We start from the raw sequence: 1,945 nt of genomic DNA, 5'->3' as shown, positions 1-1,945 counted from the left end.
TTCTCTCCTCAAGCCATGAGTATCCTGAACACACACAAGACTATATAAACTGCACTTACACACGGATTGTACACACACTGCACTTTATACTCTCTCTTGCTATTTATTACAAATATTTCTTGATCTTTCTTTCTTCACACTTGCATAGAAAAAGCTGAACGCCAAAAAGAAATTTCACTACATGATTGACGTTAGAATTGCTATGTATGTGACAAATAAACCTCCTTGTATCCTTGTATATATACCTGACAAAGGAAGCCATTTGAAACGTAACCCTACATGGAAGCATCTGTAGCTTGCCGACTTCAGAAATAGTAGGCAGCAAACATCAGCTAGAAGACTAGACTGACAGCTATGACAGCTTCCTGACAGATGGCAGTGTGACTGACACACTCTCTCTCTCCCACACTCGCTCTTCACGGAGTAATATTTATTTGTTCTTATCAAAATGCCTCTAAAACTAGTGATTGTGTAAGTCCTTGTCCTTGCCCCTTTGCCTCTCAAGGCCTATTGATGCTCTGAAGTGGTACTATTTTCAGTGTGGATGAAAGGACCACACAGCTGAAATTCTTACATCCAAGAGAGGGTAGAAAATGGGATTGTATGTCTGGGTGAGTCGCAACATTCAATAAAGCCCTTAGGTCCTTCACAAACCAGAGGACGTTGTGTCTGCTTGAAAGCAGTGTTTTAGAGCTAATACATTTCTTTCATTCCATGCTGAAGAAGGGATATGAAAAAAGCCAAGTGATTTGATAGAGAGATTCCTATGAGGCGCCCAAACAACCTTTACAGGCTTTTCCCTGATTCAAAAGGCATTTCATCACCACACTCTATTTACATGATCAAACAGCACACGCACACGCACAACAAAGATGTATGCATTCCTGTATGTTTGAGTGTGTGTGTGTCAGTGCCTAATGCAACGGAGAGTAGATTAGTCAGAAAGCCAATTTGCACTTTTTTCCCGAAGGTGCTTATTTGTCTTTTTCATTCTGCAACCGAGTGGCCAAGTCTGTGCCCCCCCCCCCCCCCCCCCCTTTGTGCATAAACAAATAAAGCAGAATATTTATGGCGCGTCTGCATGGCGGCTCTAATGAAATGGCAGTGCATGCCAGCTCCTTTGAAGAGCTGCGAGGAGCCCTTAAGGTTCAGAGGAGAGAACCTGAATTGTCTTTCCCTCTACTTACTCTCCTTCTTCCTTTGTCCTCCCTCCCTCCCTCCCTCTTTTCTTCCCTCTCTCTCTCTCTCCCCCCCACCGCCTCCCTCTTTCTAATTTTCCTCAGGATGGGGGAGCCTGGCACATGACATTGATTTCCATCAGCAGGCTTGGAAATAACCTCGCTGTTGCCGGGGCAACCCACGTACATTTACCTTTTTCTCTCTCTCTCTCTCTCTCTCTCTCTCTCTCTCTCTTGCATATCGCTGCCACCAGTTTTTTTTCCATCAGAGGCGGCGGTGGCCACGGGCCGCGGAGCGCGGTGGTGAGGATGATGACAAATGTGCTCAGGTGGGGCGGCTCTGGAGGTGGGATGAGAGATAGAGGGATGGAGGAGGAGGAGGAGTGGAGGGGTGGAGGATGGGGGTGGGGTTGGAGGTTGGAGGGCTGACGGATGGGAGTGCCAGGCAGGGAGCGGGACTGAGGCTGGCACGGGGGGCAGTAGCAGCTGGGGGGGAGGGGGACAGAGATGGATCCTCACATGAGAGGAGGAAAGAGAGGGAGAGACAGAGAGAGAGAGGGAGGGAGAGACGGAGGGAGAGAGGGAGAGACAGAGAGAGAGTGAGAGAGAGAGAGGGAAAGGAGAAGGGTGGTGAGCAAGAGATGAGAGATGTAGTAGTGGGGGCAGAGACACCCGTAGCCCTCATCCTGCTAATTAACAGTGGGACAGCAAGAGTGTGTGTGTGTGTGTGTGTGTGTTTATATGAGTGTATGCACGCATATATACTG

This window comes from Alosa sapidissima, chromosome 9 (assembly GCF_018492685.1).
Source record: "Alosa sapidissima isolate fAloSap1 chromosome 9, fAloSap1.pri, whole genome shotgun sequence".
Taxonomy (NCBI): domain Eukaryota; kingdom Metazoa; phylum Chordata; class Actinopteri; order Clupeiformes; family Clupeidae; genus Alosa; species Alosa sapidissima.
The sequence above is the reverse complement of the archived record's forward strand: the minus strand, read 5'-3'. Positions refer to the sequence as shown.